At 37.1% G+C, this 25,403-nt stretch overlaps 1 long non-coding RNA gene across 1 annotated transcript in view; it reads right to left on the bottom strand.

Moving 5' to 3' along the window:
• Positions 1-692: 692 nt before the first annotated feature.
• Positions 693-25,403, bottom strand: part of LOC135212909 (uncharacterized) — a 33,898-nt gene continuing 9,187 nt past the window's right edge. The window contains exon 3 of the long non-coding RNA XR_010314021.1: positions 693-899. This is a non-coding gene — a long non-coding RNA (uncharacterized LOC135212909). The remainder of the gene's footprint in view (positions 900-25,403) is intronic.

The raw sequence follows: 25,403 nt of genomic DNA, 5'->3' as shown, positions 1-25,403 counted from the left end.
CATCATTTCCTCTGAAATTACCAAGATCTAACACGACTGGGTGCCATGCAAGTAACAAAAGAGAAAAGGGAGGAAAGAGGTATTAAAAAATGATACATTTAAGGGTAATGCAAAGTTACATTTAACCAAGATTATCATAATCACTCAGAAGAATTTTACACTGGAGCTGAAGGCACTAGCTTCGTGGCACCGAGGTTACGTTAATTAACAAATCAAATGGTGCCATTATGTAAACCCCAGAAAATGTAAATCCTTTTTATGAAGAACCCAGAATTTTAAGGAATAAAATACTAGTTTAAATTATTGGCAATCATGAAATAATAGTTAGCAGCAGCTCTTCATTTTACCACCCTGGGACTTGGAAATGGAGGGCTGTGTGGATCACTTTTGCACCGTGGAACATGAGTGAGGTACACAACATCTAGCGTTCTCCTAATTCTGCAAATTAAGGATGCACTGTAATTCTCGATCTAAAACAAAATTTACGTAATTGGGATTTACGAGAGTAGCAAGATGAATGAACACTTCTAGTTACAAGTCACAAATATTTCTTCACTTCACTTATTCTCTGAAGGAGATGCAATGGGGAGTTTGTTATATATTATGACAGCAGAAAGTAATTAACGAAGGAAAAGAATTGTGCATCAAACAAATTTCAAAACCAAACTGTACCTTGTTCTTTGATAATAGTCTTGAATGCACAGAGCCGGGCATGGGGTAATGAGTTTAGTGGGAGAGTGAAGTCTTGACCCCGCCCAGTAAGATTTCCCAGGTCTGAACAGGACTGAGTCTGCTATGGGATTGACGATAGGCGAGCTTCTCCAGCCATCTTATTTCTTTCCTTTCTTTGTCTCTCTTCACATCTGGGCGCCGGGTTTCTCTGGATGTTAACGGCTTGGCTGGAAAGGAATTTGAATGACAGCACCAGGTGTGGAAAAAACATGACAATGGGGAGTCATTTAGCTGTAGGACAGGTGGAGGTTTGGGGGGAGGAGCGAAGTAGGTGTAGGTGAATCTGCTGTACTTAATTGTTAATTACTTGGAACAGGCAGATCCGGCTTCCAATGCCGTCTTGGGTGATCTTGATTTTTACAAGAAGTGAAAAAAATATTGTGTTAGTATGGGAAAAACCCCCATTGTCCCTCAACGCCTCGGTGCTAATCCCAAGGTAGTCGATTTTTCTACCTGGAGATAAGCACCTTTCTACCTGGAGATAAGCACCAAGATGTGAAATTTCACACCTTTTAATGAGGTATTAATTACTTTTCACACCTTTAGGTGTGAAAATTTACCATAAAGGTGTGAATATAACAAATAGGTGTGAAATTTCAAAGGTTCCCACGGTCATTTCGGCGCCTCGCAAAACTCTACGGGGATGAAAACCTCGATTCCAATCCTAACCCCCCAAAACTCCTCATACTCTATGGCAGGTAAAAACCCTGATTTCAACCCTAACCCCAAAGGACCTCATACTCTACAGGAGGTAAAACCCCTGATTTCAACCATAAATCCAATAAAATGACGCAGTTCCAGTATGGCACCATTGTCAGTGCCACAAAAATGCAAGAAGTGGCGCAATTCCAATACGGCGTCATCATTAATGACAAACACACACACACACACACACAAATCCTGAGAATGAAGCCGAAATACAAAAAGTCCAAAATACACCAAAAAAAAATCCAAGAAGACTTGGAACCGAAAACTTTCTTGTAGAATCTACCTGAAATCCTTCGCCGGAACTGTACCATAATTATTCTACGTCTTCCATTGCCCAATGCGCCTGCGCAGAGAAGCTATTATTTCAAATAGAATTTATTTATTTTGGTGGGAAGAATGCCATTCACGATGACTTAAGCAGAGATTATGAGTTAATCTACTAGGCTATATAATAATAATAATAATAATAATAATAATAATAATAATTGCAGGTCCACAATAATATCGCATGTGAAGTATAAAGTCTTTAATAATAAGAGCTTTCGAACCTTGTACTAGGTTCATCTTCAGTCAAGTGAACATTATGAATTTAAAAATCCGTCGAAGTAAACTTCTGAACAGGACAATTCCACAATGACGAACGCAAATGAAGGAAGCGCTCAACAGCCCAACTAGGTAATTCCGTTGTTGTTGTTTGAATTCCTGTTTGCTGTTCTGCTGGAATGTCTTGTGGGCTGTGATGATGCTGCATGGTGTTCCCCTGGCGGCGCGGCTGCAACAATGCTGGAAGTCACGTCCCCCGTGCTGTACTCTGTCTGAGGGAGGAGAGCAGAAGAGGGGGCAGCATCAGGCGGAGGAAAAACAGAGCTTGTCTTAAAATTAAAATTATTAACAAAGTTTTTAAGAATGCAAAAATTGACTAATGGGTCTTCCCCAACGAACGACTTGTTACTGTAAAAAGAAAGCTTCTCCTAAGTTTATGGCAGCGCCTTCCACTAGTCTTCTTGTTTGGACATTGTTATTTTTAAAAATTATGTTAGATCCATCCCAATTCGGTCTATGGTTGTTCTTAAAAGCATGGGAGACTATTGCATTGTTCTGTGCATGAAGTGCATATGCGCGTTTGTGTTCCCTTAATCGTGTTGGTAGTCCTCAAAGAATGTCAGTCAGTGAATTTCATTTTCCACATAATAAAAACAATAACCACCTGACTGGGGCCGTTAATTGACTTATTTTATTAATGCAAACCAATGTATTTTCTTTTCACTTATCTGTGAAGTACCATTGTTCTAAAGACTTTCTTCTTGTGTGACTGGGTCACTCCATAACGGCCCCAGTCAGGTGGTTATTGTTTTTATTGATATGTGGAAAATGAAGTTCACTGACTGACATTCTTTGAGGACTACCGACCCGATTAGGGGAACACAAACGCGCATATGCACTTCATGCACAGAACAATGCAATAGTCTCCCATGCTTTTAAGAACAACCATAGACCGAATTGGGATGGATCTAACATAATTTTTAAAAATAACAATGTCCAAACAAGAAGACTAGTGGAAGGCGCTGCCATAAACTTATGAGAAGCTTTCTTTTTACAGTAACAAGTCGTTCGTTGGTGAAGACCCATTAGTCAATTTTTGCATTCTTAAAAACTTTGTTAAGAATTTTAATTTTAAGACAAGCTCTGTTTTTCCTCCGCCTGATGCTGCCCCCTCTTCTGCTCTCCTCCCTCAGACAGAGTACAGCACGGGGGACGTGACTTCCAGCATTGTTGCAGCCGCGCCGCCAGGGGAACACCATGCAGCATCATCACAGCCCACAAGACATTCCAGCAGAACAGCAAACAGGAATTCAAACAACAACAACGGAATTACCTAGTTGGGCTGTTGAGCGCTTCCTTCATTTGCGTTCATCATTGTGGAATTGTCCTGTTCAGAAGTTTACTTCGAAGGATTTTTAAATTCATAATGTTCACTTGACTGAAGATGAACCTAATACAAGTTTCGAAAGCTCTTATTATTAAAGACTTTATACTTCACATGCGATATTATTGTGGACCTACAATCATTATTATTATTAGGGTAGAGTGGGGTAAAAGGCCCCCGTGGGGTAAAAGGCCTCCCCCTATTTTCTTGCTTATTACATATCATAGCAACTTAGTCAGCTGATCAGTGCAGCAACACCTTCTGCCTGAAGCTTTCTATACCAAACAGCCAGGGAGAACTAGAATGGGACACAGCCAGCACGCATTGTTCTTCTTTGGACACATTTCATGTAAGTATGCGTGTTGTATCAGGGATATCCTGTGCGGACATCTTGTCAGTACTTTAACAACAGTTAATTCAAATGAGAGCAAAGAAATATCTTGCAATGCAATCCAGACTTGAAAACTCAATTGAGGTACAGGTGGATCTAGTTTTCTTAAAAAATTGCAAGTGGGGCAGCAGGAGTATGTCTTCCTCTTATGTTTATATTTGCCTGTAAAATGATGACTTCACTACTTATGATCGGCAGCTCACCTAGATCAATTGCTATATGCACAGCAAATGGATGGTCTAATGCTGATGTTTCTTAGACTGGCTACATCACTTTGTTAAAATTGTTTGCAATTTCAGATGCCCACCACAGTCACAGGGCTTTAGCCAGAGAGAATGGAGTAATCTAAAGAAAATTATTCTACCTTTTTGACTTATATCATTTTTGTTATTATGTAAAACGTATCCATTATTTCTTTTATTTGTATTATTCTTGGTGCTATATAAAAGTGAATTTATTTCCAATTGTGCTGCTACAGCTGTCATGTAGAGGAAGTGTCAATTTATTTTACAATTTTGCTAATTTCAGTTCCTATGAATACCAAAAGGTTCCTAGGTTTTACAATTATTTTCCAACATTATTCTTGAATATTTTTGTGTGGACGGTTGATTTTTTTATATTTAGCAAAAGTAGCCGGCTACTTTTCAATATAAATGGTAGTTTTCATGAAGTACCACAATATCTTAGATATGGGGCAAAAAGCCCCCACCGTGGGCTTCTTACCCCACCCATGGGGTAAAAGGCCACCTTGGTTCTTTTTTTTCAGGTCATGTTTTTACTATCCTAAATTGCTAACAGCTTCTCAAGATTATGATCGTTGATACTCCAATAACAAAGCTTTCTGGAAATATCTCTGTTAGGTCAATAGCTGTAATACTGTAGACTATATAAGTATTTCTCCTTAAGGGGAGCTTCTTACCCAACTCTCCCCTATTATGGCCTAGTAGATTAACTCATAATCTCTGCTTTTTAAACAACACAGAAAGACGCAGAGAAACACACGCCAGTACACACACACACACACACACACACACACACACACATATATATATATATATATATATATATATATATATATATAGATATGATTTTTTTGGGTGTGTGTATGTGTGCGAGTGTATGTGTGTGTGTACGAGAGAGAGCGCGTGCAACCGAGAGAGAGAGAGACTGATGCCCTTGTAGGTGTAATAAAACACAATTAATTTGAAAAATTTAATTCATTATTTTTTGACACTGGTGGGATAACTAGACATCTAATTGAAATAATATTTTTGAAACCACACACTCGGTCATCTTATGTAAATTAGAGAGATATAAAATTAAAGACATGGTTATCTTCAATGTTTTACGAATCTATATTACGAATGCTTTCAATACAATTACCAATTTTTTAAATTCTTCCAATAGCTGAGTTTTAGTGAATTTTTAAAGTTGAGTGACAGTCTCTTAGAGAGTGAAATCTCCTTCACCATCAAAGGTCAAAAATTGAAGGAAAATTGCTTCCATTTGGTGAATAATATGAATCACCTTTCAACAGGAAAATGGTTCAGCGTTTATAAGAGTCAAGATTTACATAGGAATCGTAAACTATTAACTATATATAACATAATTATGGTGATTTAATAAGCAAAGACAGAGATGATGTGAAGACCTGTGACGTCATCAAGTCCTGTCGGTGGAGACTCCAAGGATCCTTCTCAGGATTCAGAGTCTCCAGGAAGGACTTCAGCCTTTGAGGCTCCAAACTCGCTCAGGTGACGTTGCTTACCTACATTTTTTTTCATTTTAGGTGTGTGTATTTATGTGTATAGTATACATATAAGTGAATAGCGTTGTAAAATTAAAACAAATACTGGATAACGAGTCACCTTAGCGAGTTAGGGGACTGGAAGGCTGGAGTCCTACCTGGAGGCTGAATCCAGGGAAGGATCCTCGGATTCTCCACCAACACGACTTGATGACATCACAGATCTTTACATCCTCTGTGACCTTCCTTGTTAAATCACCATAATTATGTTTTATATAGTTATTAGTTTATGATTCCTCTGTAAACCTTGACTCCTATAAGCGCTGAACCATTTTTTTTTTTTTTGAAAGGTGATTCATATTAGGTACCAAATGGAAGGAATTTTCCTTCATTTTTTGACCTTTGATGGTGAAGGAGATTTCTCTCTCTCACAGTTTGTCACTCAACTTTAAAAATGCACTAAGAATCACCTAGTGGCATTATTTTAAAAACTGGTAATTGTATTTGAAGTATTCTTAATATAGAGTCCTAAAACAATGAAAATAACCATGTATTTAATTCTATATCTCTCGAATTTACATAAGATGACCCAGTCTGTGGTTTCCAAAATATTATTTCCATTAGATCTCTGGTTACCCCTAAATCGTCAAAAAAAAATTAATAATATTTTTTAAATTGTGTTGTTTTACACCTACAAAGGTGTCAGTCTGTGTCTCTCTCGGTCGTACGCTCTCTCATACACACACAAACACACACACACACAAAAATCAAATCAATATATATATATATATGTGTGTGTGTGTGTGTGTGTGTGTGTGTGTGTTTGTACAAGCGTGTCTCTCTCTGCGACTTTCTGTGTTGTTTAAAAACACATAAAATCATGTTATATATAGAAGTATGTAAATGCAATTCTATCGATATGTATCGCTAGTTAACCTTGTTCTATACTCTTGGTAATTTCGAGGTCTAAGTATAAATCATTTTAGGTCTAGAACTAAATTAAGAAGATCAACTGATGCTTTAAAGCACCTGCCATCTGTTACAGAAGCAGTGAGAGGAAATCCCTGATAACTGACTTATTTTTTTTAATGCAAAGACCAATGTATTTTATTTTCACTTATCTGTGAAGTACCATTGTTCTAAAGACTTTCTTCTTGTGTGACTGGGTCACTCCATAACGGCCCCAGTCAGGTTGTTGTTGTTTTTATTTTTATGTGGAAAATGAAGTTCACTGACTGACATTCTTTGAGGACTACCGACCCGATTAGCGGGACACAAACGCGCATATGCACTTCATGCACAGAACAATGCAATAGTCTCCCATGCTTTTAAGAACAACCATAGACCAAATTTTGATGGATCTAACATAATTTTTAAAAATAACAATGTCCAAACAAGAAGACTAGTGGAAGGCGCTGCCATAAACTTAGGAGAAGCTTTCTTTTTACGGTAACAAATCGTTCGTTAGGGAAGACCCATTAGTCAATTTTTGCATTCTTAAAAACTTTGTTAAGAATATTAATTTTAAGACAAGCTCTGTTTTTCCTCCGCCTGATGCTGCCCCCTCTTCTGCTCTCCTCCCTCAGACAGATTACAGCACGGGGGACGTGACGTCCACCATTGTTGCAGCCGCGCTGCCAGAGGAACACCATGCAGCATCATCACAGCCGTGGCCACCGAGAGATTTAAGGCCTGATGATTCACCCAGCCATCCTAATCCACGTCAACACTTAGAGGCCATCAGTCAAAGCCTCAAAGGCAGGTAACGGCCTTGAGGTCAGTTTGGGTCGTACCTTGGTGAGGGAAAGAGCTACACTTCTCCGACGAATTAAAGCGTTATTTTCGTAATAATTGTGAAGAAAAAACATGGTAAATAAGTGTAGTGTGCCAAGGTGTCGTGGGAATTATAAAAATTCCGAAAAAAAACATTCTTTTACATTTCCAAGTGATGAAGAACTTCGGCGGAAATGGCTCCTTGCTATCAAAAGAGAAGGATTCACACCAACCACGCACAGCAGGGTAAGTCATTTCCGATTGCGGTTTAAAGTGTGTGTGTGTGTGTGTGTGTGGCTGAATATTGATATATGTGCGTGTGCTAGCATCTATTGGTTAAATCAATATAATGGAACCTACATTGTAACAAACCTGTCGTCAGAAATATTTAAATTTGGTACAGTGGGTTCCTAGTAACATTAGTTTTCAATGTCGACATATTAAAAAAAAAAAGAAAAAAAAAAAAGAAACTTACAGAATAACCGATTAGATTACATAACGAAAACAATGTTAACTTATTGCTTGTGATCTGTTTAACTTAATCTTGTTTAACGAACAATTCTAATCTTTCTAAAACAATGATAATGCTACGTCATATCGTTGAAGAAAACACATATTGTTGCAATAAAAATAAGCGGGAACCATATCAATTACTAATGCTTGTTTACTACTGAACGTTCAAGGTGTGTACGATGTGTGAGTGTGTATATGTTTCAAAATTTTTTGCAATGTTTATGCTTTTACGGTTTATGAAATACACACATGAACAATTCTTGTCATTGAGCATGAATGATGTAAGCGGACAATGTTGAAATGCAGTATATTTCTTTGTAGGTGTGCGAGATGCATTTCCAGTCCGGGACATCATTTGGGAAACTTCGCATTTTGATGAAAAGACGGGGAAGAAAGTCACTGCAAGATTTTTATTTTCAAGCCTCGATTACGTTCTGGTGCCGTACCATCGCTCTTGCCGAATTGCCCTTCATATCTATCCTCTGCTTCCCATGTCAGAGAAACTCCAGAATCGAAGAGAGCGAGGCTTGACGAAAGACATTTACAAACTGCAATGGCGGACAGTATAGCAACCCATAAGCTATACAAGGAAGAGAAATCTTTCAAAAACATAGAAGATCTCGTATCAAATAAATTAGACTTTCTAGACACCTCATACTGGACAGTAGTAAAACGAGAAGGTTATGTAAACATCTGTAGGATTTTGGATCCCCCTGAACATCATATACTCTTGTCATTGATTATAAATGCTGATTTTTCAGTCAGAGCGTTTGCTAGAGGTGTCGAAGTTAAAAAGCTAGGAGATTATAAAGTTCCCTCTCAGGTTAATGACATTGCTCAGTTAGAACTGGTATTGAATAAACTTAAGGCTGTTGATATAGAGCAAAATTCAAAAGATTCTCTTAACGTAATCCTTGTATTGCAGTTGGTTATTTCATTATTGAGAAACATTCGTAACGAAGACTCGAAATTTTTCTCAGCAATCGCATTCATATGTGAGCAGTTGCATTTGATGACCCTTAAAAGGCTAGAATATTCTTCTGAATTTGTAATATTTTCATCACTGCTGTATAACTGTTCGCCTCAAGGGTATAGACTGTTGAGAGATAGTAGTTATATAATCCTCCCTAGTTTTTCGACAATTAAAAGGGTTTTAGTTTCAAAAAACTTCAGTCCATCCATTGAACAACATGACGAAAATTTTCTTGCCTACATTAAGCAAAAATTCAAATCCCTTTCACCTAACGATAAAACTGTAAATCTATTGTTGGACGAAATTCATTTAAAGGCATATTTAGATTATAAAGGGGGTAGCATTGTGGGCTCGGCTTTTGACAGCTGTGCAGCAGCAACCAGTGCAATGGTTTTCATGTTGAACAGCATCACGTCAACGTTCAAGGATGTTGTACATATCATACCCACAAAATGCATCAAAGCTGAAACATTGCATGCCATAATAAGAAAGGTTATAGTAGGTTTAGAAAACATCGGTTTCACTGTACTTGTAGTCATAACGGACAATAATTCTGTCAATAGTAAAGCGATGTCATTTTTTGCTAATCCACCTAAATTATCCATTGTATACCCACACCCTCTGCACATAAGTCGACCACTTTTCTTTATGTTTGATTCGGTCCATATTTTTAAATGCCTCAGAAATAATTGGTTTGGACAAAAAGATAGTAATGAGAAAACAATGAGATTTCCAAAATTTTCCTTTACAATTCGTTATTATGAAAATAATATTGAAATATATTATGCCCCATTAATTACCTTGCAAAAGCTGTACTCTTTAGAGGCAAAATCCCTTTTGAAACATTCATATGGTTTAACACAGAAAGCTTTGTGGCCGTCAAATCTTGAAAAGCAAAACGTTAATCTGGTTCAAAAAATTTTCAATGAATATATTATTGAAGCACTTTTGTCATTTGGAAAGGAAAACTTCTTGCCATTTTCCTCTGAGGTAGCCCATTATATTAAAGTAATTCATACTTGGTGGACGATAATGAACGTGAAGTCAAAGTTCAAAGGCAAAAGATTGAATAATCCGTACGCTACACCCTTAACTAATGAAGATGGAGATAAAAAATACGAATTTCTGAAAAACTTTGACCTATGGTTACAAGTTTGGGATGATATTAAAACAGGTAAAGGGAACCTAACAAGAGAGACGTTCACTGCCATAAAGCATACAACACAAGCAATGATTGGAATAGCAGAGTACTGTATTTCTGAATTAAAAATGGACTATATCTTACCAGGAAAATTTCAAACAGATAACTTGGAAGCAAGATTTAGTAAATATCGTCAAATGTCCGGTGGTAATTATAATATATCTGTAAGGCAGATTTTTGAGTCGGAGAAAAAACTCAGAATGATTTCCTTGCTTAAAAAGAGTTATCTTTGGATGGAAAGCCTGTTAAATTATCTCAGTTTGATGAGAGTAAATGGGATGAAATGAAACCAAATGTGCAGGAAAACTTGGCTATAGACGTAAATGTTGTAAAAAGAGACTTTGATGAGTGTGAAGAAGTTCTTCCAATAATTGTATACTTGGCGGGTTATTGTTGTTACACAGTTGATAAGAGATTAAGGTGTAAATTTTGCAAGGAACTCACTACAGAAACAAGTGATGAAGATTTTCCTCAAAGCCACAATTACATAAACGGTGTCAGCAGAGGTTCCCTCCTACATCCAAGTGCTAGTACTGTAAATATTATCATGTATACATATTTAGTTATCAAAAAGCTAACACAAATGAAAAGTTTTCTAAGCTCTAAAAATCATCGAAATGTGGCTTTGGCAGTAACATTAAAAGCTATAGCTAATGATGATACTGGATTTGCTATTGATACTTGTGACGCAGGACACATCACAGATAAAATTGAAAATATGCTTGTGTGGTCTGCCACAAATTCTCTTTTGAATAATTTTTGTCGTAGAGAAAATGAATATCTGGCTTTTAACAAAAGTGAATGTAAAAAAAGAAAACTGGAAACATTAACAAATTAATTTACTTACATCTAGTTACTTGTTTTTTTATTTATTTTTATCATTATCATAATTAGTACTAATATCATCATCATTATTATTATGATCATTACTATAATTTTTAGAATAAGTTTTTAACAAAACTGAATGTAAAATAAGAAAACTGGAAACATTAACAAATTAATTTACATAAATTTAGTTATTTGTCGTTTTATTTATCTTTATCATTATCATTATTGATATTAATATCATCATCATTATTATTATGATCATTACTATAATTTTTAGAATAAGTTTTTAACAAAACTGATTGTAAAATAAGAAAACTGGAAACATTAGCAAATTGATTTACATGAATTTAGTTGTTTGTCTTTTTATATATATTTATCATTATCATAATTAGTATTAATATCATCATTATTTTTATGATCATTACTATCATTTATAGAATATGCATTGACATGGAATCTTGCTGTTCCCTTTCATTATCTATTCATAACCTGGGTATCTCTTTATTGAATAAATAGTTATTTAATTATTATACATATGTATTACTTCCATCTTTTTATTGAAATTTTCATTATAAACTTTGTTATTAATTTTTGGAATAACAACCTGAATGCGCTACTTCACTGTTTTCCGCTTATCTCCGGGAGGAAAAGGGTAAGGAAAGAACCGCGCGACCATGGCCTCTAACCTCTACGGTCACAGACCATTGACCAGGCCTTCAATCTCTCGGTGGCCACGTCACAGCCCACAAGACGTTCCAGCAGAATAGCAAACAGGAATTCGAACAACAACAACGGAATTACCTAGTTGGGCTGTTGAGCGCTTCCTTCATTAGCGTTCGTCATTGTAGAATTGTCCTGTTCAGAAGTGAGAAGTTTACTTCGACGGATTTTTAAATTCATAATGTTCACTTGACTGAAGATGAACCTAGTACAAAGTTTGAAAGCCCTTATTATTAAAGACTTTATACTTCACGTTCGATATTATTGTGGACCTGCAATCATTATTATTATTATTATTATTATATTATTATTATTATCATAGCCTAGTAGATTAACTCATAATCTTTGCTTAAGGCATCGTGAATGGCATTCTTTCCCAAAAATAAATTCCATTTGAAAACAATAGCTTCTGGGCGCAGGCGCATTGGGCGAAGGAAGACGTCGAATAATAATGGTACAGTTCTGGAGAAAGATTTCTGGTAAATTCTACAAGAAAGTTTTCGGTTCCAAGTCCTCATGGATTTTTTTTAAGGTGTATTTTGGACTTTTTGTATTTCGGCTTCATTCGCAGGATTTGTGTGTGTGTGTCTGTCTGTCATTAACGATGACGACGTATGGAATTGCGCCACTTGAATTTTTGGGGCACTGACGATGGTGCCATACTGGAACTGCGTCATTTTATTGGATTTATGGTTGAAATCAGAGTTTTTACCTCCCGTAGAATATGAGGTCCTTTGGGGTTAGGGTTGAAATCAGGGTTTCTACCTGCCATAGAGTATGAGGAGTTTTGGGGGGTTAGGGTTGGATCCGGGGGTTTTCATCCCCGTAGAGTTTTGCGCTGCGCCGAAATGACGTGAGGACCTGTGAAACTTCACACCTATTTGTTATATTCACACCTCTACAGTCAATTTTCACACCTAAAGGTGTGAAAAGTAATTAATACCTCATTAAAATGTGTGAAATTTCACACCTAGGTGCTTATCTACAGGTAGAAAAATCGACTACCTTGGGATTAGCACCTAGGTGTTGAGGGACAATGGGGATTTTCCCCTACTTGTGTTCATTTTATTTTACTGATTTCTTAACCTGAGGGCTTCGACGTGCATCTCGTGTATGTGCGTTACAATATATAATTCATATTATATATATATATATATATATATATATATATATATATATATATATATATATATATATATATATATGTGTGTGTGTGTGTGTGTGTGTATGTATGTACGTATAGAGAGAGAGAGAGAGAGAGAGAGAGCCATATACTCTGTTTACATTGCATGTCACGTTCCAATGCCCGTGAAAGAATTATATAACTACACATGTATATATATATATAGCTTTAAAAATCACTGAAGATGCACACGACTTTTTTTTCTTTTTTTGTGCCCCGACGATTGCCCGAATAATGGCGAAAGCGCTTGGTACTGACCTTCTGCTTATCATCTAGCTGTGGTGTTCGCTTATATATATACAAAAATACATTCAATCTATCAAATGAGTGATTTTTCGCAACATGCGTCTGCCAGTGACGTTGAATATGATGCCATCACAGATAACAGGTTCCACCATCTTGAGCTGCAGCACGTCTCCATTAATCAGCATGAGAACATCATTCAAGGAGGAAATATTGCCCCACACTCGTGCTATTTATGATGCGCGCTGTGGTAATGCCCTAATATTGAGCCACTCCATGGAGGAGGACTCACTTCGCCTGCTGGAGGCAGAGTTGCCACTGCACCAGGTGTTGTGTTTGTATTAACTTTGTATTAACTTTTCCGAAGCTGAATGGCTGTTGTTAAGCAAGATCTCAAAGCCGCCGGTTTGAATAGACAATTTTCTTTTTAGGACAAAGGCCCAGCGCTGGGACCTATGATGTCATTCACCGCTGAAATGGAAATTGACAGTAAAAGGTTTGAAAGGTGTAACAGGAGGAAAACCTCAGAGCAGTTGCACTATGAATCAGTTGTTGGGAGAGGGTTGAGAGTAAGATGAAGAAAGAGAATATGAAAGGAGGTAAGTAAAAGGAACGACAGTGGTTGCAGCCAGGGCACGAACGCACGCTGCAAAGAACCTTAAGTAATGCCTGCAGTGCACCGCATGAGGTACACTGATGGAACTAACCCCATATGGAATCACAGCCGTCAGTGCACCTCATACAGTGCACTGTAGGCATTACTTAAGGTTCTTTCCAGCGTCCCTTTGTGCCCTAGCGGCGACTGCTTCCATTCCTTTTACTGTACCTCCGTTCATATTCTCTTCTATCTTGCTATCCACCCTCTCCTAACAATTGTTTCCTAGTGCGACATCGAGGTCTTCCTCCTGTTACACCATCCAAACCCTGATACTCTCAAATTTCCTTTTCAGCGCTAAGTTACATCATAGGTCCAAGTGCTTTGGCCTTTTGGCCTAAATTCTATATTCCATCCCAATTCATATCTCGTATCTAACAACTAAATGAAACCAGTCCTCATCACTTCACCATCAGCGTTATTCCAATAAATATATTCCAATCTGAAGACGCTGCATCCATATCTAATTAAGGTCGTGCCTTTGAACAAACACCCAAAACTAAATTCCATTTTCCATATCTCCCCTGGACTCAAATTTGGAACGCCATCTGTAGAAGACAGGTCTCTGTCTCTCCTTCTCGTCTGTCGCAACTTAATTCCTCACCTTCTTTATGCTCCCAATTATTCTCCCCATTTCCGATTCTCACACGTCCTCGCTTCAAGGTTTTTCCGCCCTTAGCTAATTACCAAAGCTGCTTTTTTTTTTAATACACTCCCTCCTTCGAGAAACAAAGGCAATCGCATCTTTACGGGTAATACGTCCGGTCATACCCCTGTCATCCGCAATAGCTCTCAGCGAAATTTACTTTTTAAACATTTCCTGCTCACGATATATTCATTTGCCTCCCCTCTCACTTTCTTTGACACGTTTCCGTTATGAGATTCTGTTTTATGTATGGTAGTGATGTTAATATCAAATGAAAACCAAACGGGAAGCATTCGAGTACAGAGATTAATATTATTCGGATTAGCATATATATACACATATACAGCACTTTTAAGATAATAAAAGGAGCCCATAAAAACACCAGAATATAGAAAGAAAATACTATATTTCAGAGACTTTCTATATTTTGGCATTTTATGGGCTCCTTTTATTAGATGGAATTGTGTTGTAACAGAACATTTTTACCAGTCATATATATGTCTGAACATTTTTACCAGTCATATATATGTCTCTGTGAGAGTCGTATAGCGAACTATTTAGTGAGTAAATGACATTGTCGGGACCTTAAATACAGTGGAAGTATATAACTTCCTATTGATTCATTCAACTCATACAACAGGGAGTTGCAACACGGTGTATTATTTAATATACCACAATGAAAATCTTTTAAATTATAAGCCACTTTTCCGAAAGAATTCTATCTAACTTTGCAAACTTTCTTGAACGCGTGAATATCTTAAAAGTTTTAATTCCTTTCAAAGCAGAAAAGCTTCACTTTACATATGTACCAGTAGCTGGGACCTCCAAAATAATGAACTTCTCTCCTTTTCGTGCAAATATATACTCAAAATTAACAAGGCGTGATCCGATCGCGTGTGTGCTAAAATCTAAGGTCAAATATACCCTTGTTTCACCAACAGAAACTAAAATAAATACACTACATTTTATTAGAAATAACTGTACCGTATTGTTTAACATGCATACTACTTATGTTTTTACATTTTCATTCTCATAAATGAAACATAAATATCCTATCCTAAAATTCCTGTATCTTAAACTCAACCTGAAACACCTTTTTTCAGACATTTCTAGGCTTTTCCAATGGACGCAAACAAGAACAACATCATCAACAATAAAGGAGTCTGTACGTTTACTCCCTGAGTAAGCGATTACTTGATACCTGGTTCAGATATTAAGTGTTTCTTTAATTTTTCGTTAATCGCCAATGTGTATATACATGGAATCCATCCCTTCCTGGCAATGCTTCCAGTATTTTGAGATTTGACGAAATAAAATATGTAAATTATACACACAGACACACACACACACACACATACATATATATATATATATATATATATATATATATATACATTATGTACATTTATATACATATATATACATACACACACACACACATATATATATATATATATATATATATATATGTGTGTGTGTGTGTGTGTGTGTGTGTGTATATATATCTATATATATATATATATATATATATATATATATATATATATATATATAGATGTGTGTGTGTGTGTGTGTGTGTGTGTGTGTGAATTTTACCACATCACCGTGATTCATATACAGGCATTCACCTGCAAATGTCCTTTCATATCCAATTCGCTCTACCTCGGAAACAATACATTCTCATATAAGGTAACCGAAGGGGAATTTTTTAGTGGATAATAAGTCCGAGACAATAAAACATTGGACGCAAATTTTACCTATGTAAGCTCAATAATAACTACTCTTTGACTTAACAAAAAGTGAAAAGAATCACCAACCAAAATCATGTTGCTTACACTAATCACATTAAACACTAAAGTCAAACAAAATATAAGCAATACTGAGAAATACAAAGAAAGACTGACAGCCAAGACTCTCGGCGTAAGGAATTCCTTTCCTTACCAATAGGTAACCCCAAAATATTATGAAACAAAATTACTTATATCTAGATAGGATTCAGGTTTAAATCGTCTTTTCGCCTAACAACAAGATTCTATCAGGGCCTGCTCCCAGAATAACAGGTTCTTAAACCATTGCTTAGAGCAATAATAGATCAGTGATAAAAGGCAAACAACCATTTATAAATGAGTCCTGAACTAGACAATTGAATGAAACAAGGTTCGGCTGCCTATTAGCCCACTCTCCTCTTGACTGCGTTCCATGGCTGCTATCAAACTATGCATACGTAGTTCATAGGTTAAGAGCATACACCAGCAACAATGACTGGTGCATCAAGCTTCGTACACACCAGTAACAATTACTGGTGCGTCAAACCTGGTAGACACTGCGTGATTGAATCGAGAAAATGCGCAGTCATGAAATTGTCGTAACATGTCAAGCAAACAAGGGCAACGTTTACCATGAATTTTCTTAGTGCTTTCTAGTGTAAGCATTCACAAACATTAATCTGTGGACTCCCCTTACAGCTTCTTACGCGAATTCGCCTCGAGAATGTGGATTAACTTAAGAGGATAAAAAGAATTCCATAAATATCTCACTCACTTCTTGAGAACCTTAAGGAACTCAATCAACACAAGAAATTCAACAGCAATTTCCCAAACGAATTAAAATAGAAATATTTGAACTCCTCCGGGAACAAGGGTTAGTTTCATTTGGGGACGTTCTCAGTAATAAGTCATTCTCACGATCTCATTTGCTAATGGGTAGTCTCAAAGCACCACAAGTTCTTCCTAAGCTGTTTATCTGCCTACGTAAGGGGCACGTGTTCTAACAGCGAGCAGATAATGCTGATGATTACTGCTCTAATCTCTTTATACGTCCTGAATGTTATGAGATAAGAATCTTATATTTTTACAGAGCCAGATGAACTCCAGAGTGAAGTGCATTTAATAAACAGATGTTATGAAGCCTTTCGCTGAGAATTCCAGAATTCCTCAGAGCAGCCAGTCGGTGGCCGTACCCAGCGACTGTTCAAAATGAGCTTAATAACACCATTACATAAAGGCCAATCTGAGAAGTAAACCTCGCGGACTCAAAAGATTTAGTACCATTGATGCTGGTAGCATCAGTTTATAATAAAAGTTGAAGTGGTACGGAGTGAAAATGTTATACCAGAAGCACCAAGGCGCGATCCGACTTCCAGCTGACTCGGGGCACGTGCTAAAATCTACGGTTTATTAGCGCGTTGTCTCAGCAACGAAAATTGAAACGAATACTCTGTATTTTACCAGAAATAATTGTTCTGTATTGTTTAACAGGCACATTATTTATTTTTTACTTTTTTATTCTAATAAACAAATCATAAATATCCTTATCCTAAAAAAAAAAAGGAAGGAAGGAAGAGTAATGAAATATGGTAAGTTCAGTTAAGTTGAGTTGAAAACAGAATTTAGGCCAAAGGCCAAGCACAGGGACCTATGAGGTCATTCACCGCTGAAATGAAAATTAACAGTAAGAGGTTTGAAAAGTGTACCAGGAAGAAAACCTCAAAAGCAGTTGTGAAGTTGTGAGACGAATCTCCTTCGTCAAAGACAATTGTATCAGTTACAAGACTTGCCTGGTCTTCATTGACTGTTACTCGGTTGGAGAGCACAGCAGAAACTCTAGAAATAAAATAACATTTTCATTCGCTTTCCTCTTCGAAATCAAGATTTCTTTGTAAATGGAGAATGCAAGATATCTTTGATTCAATAAAGGACATAAATCTTGCAATGAAGTTGAATGTTCATCTTAAACGTTTTCGTTGTCCTCGATGAAATAGATTCTCTTAAAAGAATACTATTCTGATCGCCGATCTCCTCAGCTCTCACCCTCTTACGGGCTGCTCTAAGAGCAAGAGCCCGTGCTGGCTTAAGGCCAGCTTAATCTTCAACACCGTCATCTCACTCTCTCAAGCTGCGCCAGTGAATGAAGCAAGTGAGCCATCTCTTTGCAGATCTTTTTCCAATCATTTTTTAGCAAAACACAGACGTACACCCCAAGCACAATACACAAATAACACCTGGCTAGACTTCATTTCAAAGGCGCTTCCGAATCCACTCGCAAATTTATGGTTTTCCATCTGGCGATGCATGAGACAAAACAGAAGATTTCTTCGCCATCACAGAATGCGCGCTTTGTAAATGATTCTTTCCTATTTAACTCTGTTTACGCTGATGATCATAAGCTCCGTTTGTGTCGCACTTTCTTTAATTAAACTGCAATATTTTCCATTTCCGACCGTCTTGCTGAAAACAGTCTAGGCTTTGCTAACGAGGCTCCGGAGGTCCTCCAGTTCACGGTTCCTCGAGGCTGAAAAAAAAAATACTCGATCTCCTCAATCTTTTGGAATAATCTGTGTGTTACAAAGGTCTTCTAAAAGGGTGGATAATAACTGAATGAAATGGTTCGAGGAAGAAGTATAATACTGGGATGCAACTACTTACACGGATGGAGACAGATTAACTGGGATTACATAGTTGGGTACAAGTGGTCTTTATTGTCCATTAGCACAAGCGCAAACGAGAGAGAGAGAGAGAGAGAGAGAGAAAGGGGGAAAGATTGAGTGTAACCAGTTTGCCTTAACGCAATGGCTAAACGCATACCAAAATGTTAAATACCTTCGCTGGTAATAGTTTGGTGTCAGCGGATAGGTAACATTTGGTGGCAGGCGGTTTAAGAGGCTTTTCATATATTTTATGAGCTGTAGGTACGCTAACAAAGAGACTGGTGACCAGTTAGACATAGATGTTTTTGTTTGTTAGGAAAAGGGGTTATAATCATGTGACAGGCATAATATATATATATATTATATATATATATATATATATATATATATAATATTATATATATATATATATATATATATTATATATATATGGATATATCATATATAGATATATATATATATATATATATATTATATATATATAATATCTATATATATATATATATATATATATTATATAATATATATATATTTATTATATATATATATATATATATAAAACTACTATATGATATATATAGATATTATATATATATATTAGTTTATATATAATTATAACATAATATATATAATATATATATATATATATAATATATATATGTAAATGCAATTCTATCGACATGTATCGCTAGTTAACCTTGTTTGATACGTTTGGTGATTTCGAGGTCTAAGTATAAATCATTTTAGGTCTAGAACTAAAATAAAGAAGATCAACTGATGCTTTACCTGCCATCTATTACGGATGCAGTGAAAGGAAATCCCCGAAAACTGACTTATTTTTTAATGCAAAAACCAATGTATTTTCTTTTCACTTATCTGTGAAGTACCATTAATCTAAAGATTTTCTTCTTGTCTGACTGGGTCACTCCATAACGGCCCCAGTCAGGTTGTTGTTGTTTTTATTTTTATGTGGATTAGGGGAACACAAACTGCTTATGCACTTCATGCACAGAACAATGCAATAGTCTCCCATGCTTTTAAGAACAACCATAGACTGAATTGGGATGGATCTAACATAATTTTTAAAAATAACAATGTCCAAACAAGAAGACTAGTGGAAGGCGCCGCCATAAACTTAGGAGAAGCTTTTTACGGTAACAAGTCATTCGTTGGGGAAGACACATTAGTCAATTTTTGCATTCTTAAAAACTTTAAGAATTTTAATTTTAAGACAAGCTCTGTTTTTCCTCCGCCTGATGCTGCCCCCTATTCTGCTCTCCTCCCTCAGACAGATCACAGCACGGGGGACGTGACGTCCAGCATTGTTGCAGCTGCGCCGCCAGAGGAACACCATGCAGCATCATCACAGCCCACAAGACGTTCCAGCAGAACAGCAAACAGGAATTCGAACAACAACAACGGAATTACCTAGTTGGGCTGTTGAGCGCTTCCTTCATTAGCGTTCGTCATTGTGGAATTGTCCTGTTCAGAAGTTTATTTCGATGGATTTTTAAATTCATAATGTTCACTTGACTGAAGATGAACCTAGTACAAGGTTCGAAAACTCTTATTATTAAAGACTTTATACTTCACTTGCGATATTATCGTGGTCTTGCCATCATTATTATTATGGCCTAGTAGATTAACTCATAATCTCTGTTTTTTAAACATTATATATATATATATATATATATATATATATATATATATATATATATATATATATATATATATATATATATACTTTGATATGATTTTTTTGGGTGGGTGTGTGTGTGTGTGTGTGTACGAGAGAGCACGCGACCGAGAGAGAGAGACTGAAGCCCCTGTAGGTGTAATAAAACACATTTAATTTGAAAAATTTTATTAATTATTTTTTTACAATAGTGGGATAACTAGACATCTAATTGAAATAATATTTTTGAAACCACAGACTCGGTTATCTTATGTAAATTCGAGAGATATAAAATTAATATTTTACGATACTGACGAGAAAACTCTAAAAGAAAATTGTAAAATATACGAAGCAACTTACTTAGAAAGTGTACAAGGAACCCACCAGACAGGGAATCATCCCAATGGAAGACTACGTCAAACCAAACAAAGTTAGCAAAGTAAACATAACCCCTGATAGCTGATCGCGAAAGATCAGCTTTCGTCTGATTCCTGTATCTGTCTCTTTATCAAATTTCTCCATTCAAGCTCTGACTATCACAACTTCGTCTCCCGTTTCCTATATCCTATGCCTTTGCCCCTTGGCTTCAAAGCCACTCAAGCGATATGGATTAGGACAACTGCGAGACCGGGGCTTCAATAAATCCTTTGAGTTCTACCTTTGGGTATTACCTCTTAGGGAGGATTAGTATCTCCTTGAAGACAGCACTAGTTTCAAGATCAAACTCTCTTCACTTCATCTCATCAGTACTGTTTGGAAATGGCACTTAGAATACAATAGAATAGAATGTGGAATTCAGGCCAAAGGCCAAGCACTGGGACCTACGATTCATTCAGCGCTGAAAGTGAAATTCAGAGTAGATAGGTATGGAAGGCGTAACAGGAGGAAAACCTCAAAAAAGTTGCACTATGCAACAATTGTTAGGAGAGGTTGGAAAGTAAGAATGAATGGAGGCACAGTAATAAGAATGAAAGGAGTTGCAAGCTAGGGACCGAAGGGACGCTGCAAAAAACCTAAGTAATGAATACAGTGCACCACGTGAGGTACACTCACGGCACTAACCAAACCCCCACACGGAGGTAATAGCAGTTAGAAACAATGGACAACAGGACATTATAGCTGCCTGTCACCTTTTGAGAAGCCCTTAGCCAAAGGCATTCCTTCTACGGTTGGAAGGAGTTCCTTGTTGGACGAATGGGTTATATGTGCTCGCCTACCGATTCGGTAGTCTCGAGTTCGATTCTTCTCTCTGCCAAAGAAAGCTGTAGGTTCCGCTGCTAAGTACCCGGTTGGTTCCTAGCCACGTAAAAAATGAAATACCTAATCCCTTGGGACAGCCCTAGGAGAGCTGTTAATCAGCTCAGTGGTCTGGTTAAACTTAAGATATACTTAACTTACGGTTGGAAGGAGCCATTTGCGACCCGTTCTACCTCTTTCGAGACAAAATTCAAAACTTTGATATCATCACATCAAGTTAATGATACTCTTAATAGTACTATTAAGAGTATCATTAACTTGATGCCTTTTGCATCATTCAATCCCGTCAGCGTCGAAAATGATGACTCACCAAGTTCTTGGGAACTGATATTTTGCAATATTCTCTTAAGGCAATCGATTCTAAGCGCAGAACCTAAATTCAACACGAATCTGTATACAGCACAGACGATATCAAGTTGTATCTCTTTCTTGATATCTGAGTGTTCAACGTCGACTTTCTATCGTTGCTTCTAAACCGCTGGGCCAGGTTCAAATCCTGGTCAGGGAAGAGGCACTTATCAGTTGTAATGCACTTCGGGTGTAAGTTGTTCCTAAGTATAGCGAATTCCAAACACACACACACACACATATAATATACATATATGTATGTATATATATATATATATATATATATATATATATATATTTATATATATATATATACATAAGTTCCAACATCATTTTATGACCTGCATGGCCTAGTTGGAAGTGGCCTTGCCTTTAAATTGAAGGACCTGGGTTCGATCCTGATGCGATTTAGGAATATATATATATATATATATATATATATATATATATATATATATATATATATATATACTTAACCTAATTCAGTCCCCTATATGGAAGTGAGTTGTGCAAAATGACAAAAGCAAAAGTTGCTGCTAATCTTCCTACATGAACACTGCAGCAAATATATCACGCGTCACAACATCGATGAGGTCCCTCACTGGACGAGTGGGTTACATGCTCGCCTACTGCTTCGGTAGTCCCGAGTTCGATTCCCCACTCTGCCAACGTGGAATCAGAGGAATTTGTTTCTGGTGATTAGACATTTATTTCTCGATATAATGTGGTTCGGACCACATATTAGGCTGTAGGCCCCGTTACTAGGTAAGCAACCAGCCACGTCAAAAATTTCTAATCCGTCGGGCCAGCCCTAGGAGAGCTGTCTATCAGCTCAGTGGTCTGATTAAACTATGATAGACTTTAAACATCGATGATGGCAGAATCGAAAAATGCTTCCAACAGAATATCACAGCAACGCATCACACTTAAAAAGAGGAAAGCTTTACTATATCACCCATCACACGTTGTGTATCACCCGCTACTCCAGAAAGCGAAACAATACGCCCCCAACTGAGTGAGGTTAAATTCATTAAGTGAGATAATTGGAAAAGTTTCCATTTTGCTTTCGCAGTTCAGCTCCCCCATCATTAACTCCCCACAAATTTGATTCTAAGTTTTAATGGAAATAGGCCTCACGATGATAATGATGATGACGTTGGATGTTTTGATCGAGCAGCCGCGGATTTCTCGGTCAGTCTCCGTCATCTTTTCCCTCCTTGAGAGAGTCTCCGTCATCTTCCCTCCTTGAGAGAATCAGAGACAGAAGCAAAAGGGTTTTCGTGGAGCCGTCAATACGTCAATGATGATGTTTTGACTTGAAACGATTTACCGGTGTCGTCAGCATCTCCTTCAGTAAAAATAATCAAATCAAATCAAATAAAATAAAATGTTGAATTTGAAGTCTTCATTTCAGATGTACTCTTGCATATCCAAGTGTATCTACGAATGTGTGTGTGTGTGTGTGTGTGTGTGTGAAGAATATTCACTACATACCTCTACAATACAAAGTACCCTTTTCAACAACAAGCCAACTCTTTTTAATAACAAATAACAAGTCCCATTATTTCGTGTAACCAAAACAACTTGGCCAAATTTCCATGTTGTATGAAGGATATTTATTATAAATCTCTTTACAATACAAAGTACCCCTTCCAACAACAAAGCGAATTATCTTTAATAAATAACTAGTCCCAAAAGGCATTCTTCGGTCAAACATTATTTCTTTTAATTAATAACCAAAACAATTTGTGATTAGCACGCCATAGCCAAATTTCCAGGAAGAATGCGCATATATACCGAATTTCCCAACTCCCACAGCTCCCTTATCCTGTCCTGGAACGTTCCTCTAACCAGTTGGTTCCCAACGTGGGTTTGTATTTGTTTGTTTGTTTGTATGGTGTTTTTACGTTGCATGGAACCAGTGGTTATTCAGCAACGGAACCAACGGCTTTACGTGACTTCCGAACCACGTCGAGAGTGAACTTCTATCACCAGAAAAAATACACATCTCTCACCCCTCAGTGGAATGTTCGAGAATCGAACTTGCAGCCACCGAGGTGATAGGCCAAGACCATACCGACCATACCACTGAGGCGCTATCCCAACGTGGGGTAACGGGGGTTAATTTGATTTTTAAGTGTGGGTAGTGTGGTGGTGGTGGTGGGGGAGGGGGGGGGGGGGGAATTCGAGAATGTTTAAACCACGTCAATGGCCTTTTAGGCGTCCTCCACGAGAATATGAGAATTACGGTATATCAGCTCAGGGGGCATCAAGATTGTAGGGAGACTAGGTGGGCCATAGCCGAAAAAAGGTTGGGAACCACAGGTCTATAGAATGAAAAATGTATATCAAGCTAAAAAAAAAAAAAATAAAAAAAAAAAAAAACAGAAACAAAAACTATCTATATTAAGACCTTAAGACGAAGATTCTTCACCTCTCTCTCTCTCTCTCTCTCTCTCTCTCTCTCTCTCTCTCTCTCTCTCTCTCTTCTTCGGCTGCATATTAATCAGAAAATACATATGAAAATTACGTATATTCTGTGTACCTGAACGGACATTCGGTAACTACATTAAATAAATCTTTTATCTCTAAGTGTGAAAACCGACTGACTGATTGATTTACAAGTCTAGCTAAACCTGGCGTCACGTAAGCTGCGTTATTGACGCCGTAATAACATTTAAGTGAGACTAAAAAGGTAAGTTTTATGAGTTTCAAAAAAGACATATCTAAATATCTAAAATACATACATGCATATATATGTATATATATACATACACACACATGTACATATATATATACATACATAGAGCGTGTATTTATCATTTAAAATCTGAGGATACCCATCTCCTTCACAAAGATATATAACTGCGCTGTATTACAAACTTCTCCGAGAATTGTACCTAGGATAAATTGTCCTTCTCTGTTAAGTCCCCAGGGACAGGAATCTATGTCTGCAGACTTCCAAGACTAGGACGGTCGACCAGCAAATGTCTCACAGACGCAAAGGAAGATTTTAATCTGACAATTCATGAACAAGAAGCTATCAAATTTTCGCTTATTCGAGGAGAAAGCCTTACAAACTACAAACTCGATTTCTAGGGACGCGTAAAAGCAAATCTAGGGAAATCGCGACCAAAGGGAGTCTCCAATGCTGAACGAAAAATGAAGATTACGGCCACTTCTGCTGTAGGACCTCTTAAGGTCCCTATCGAGGGCTGTGGACGACTAGGACATGCAAATGCTTTTATGCCCATTCATTCTCATCCCACGTTCCAGACTCTTTTTTTTTTTTTTTTCCATTCTCCTAGTTTTTATGTCCCAACCAACAATGATTTTTCGACTTCCTGTTATGTACCATGGATGACTTTCCTCGTCTTTGAATCAGGTTGCCTGAAATGCGTAAATACGTTGCCCCTTTGTTTGTTTGTATGGTGATTTTGCATTGCGCGGAACCTTG

This window comes from Macrobrachium nipponense, chromosome 41 (genome assembly GCF_015104395.2).
Source record: "Macrobrachium nipponense isolate FS-2020 chromosome 41, ASM1510439v2, whole genome shotgun sequence".
NCBI classification, from domain to species: Eukaryota; Metazoa; Arthropoda; class Malacostraca; order Decapoda; family Palaemonidae; genus Macrobrachium; species Macrobrachium nipponense.
The sequence above is the reverse complement of the archived record's forward strand: the minus strand, read 5'-3'. Positions and strand labels throughout refer to the sequence as shown.